We start from the raw sequence: 326 nt of genomic DNA on the forward strand, positions 1-326 counted from the left end.
CTCATGTACTTCTCACTTTATTTTTTCACTTAATTTATATGTCATCTTTTACCAATGATGGCATTTATGATGTCATATTATTTCACATAATTATGTTTTACTATGTTAAATATGTATATGTACATCATTAATTGCATGCAACGTTTTCAAAAAAACCTGTATAGCACATACATTTATTTAAATGATTGCATGCTGGGCCTTAATATTATATGGATTTTTGGAGGTCAAGGAACCACTCCATGATATCTTTTTATATCACATAATTATGTGAAAAATTATATATATATATATATATATATATATATATATATATTTTTTTTTTGTAT

Source organism: Sinocyclocheilus rhinocerous, unplaced genomic scaffold, assembly GCF_001515625.1.
Source record: "Sinocyclocheilus rhinocerous isolate Xijiao unplaced genomic scaffold, SAMN03320098_v1.1 scaffold241, whole genome shotgun sequence".
NCBI classification, from domain to species: Eukaryota; Metazoa; Chordata; class Actinopteri; order Cypriniformes; family Cyprinidae; genus Sinocyclocheilus; species Sinocyclocheilus rhinocerous.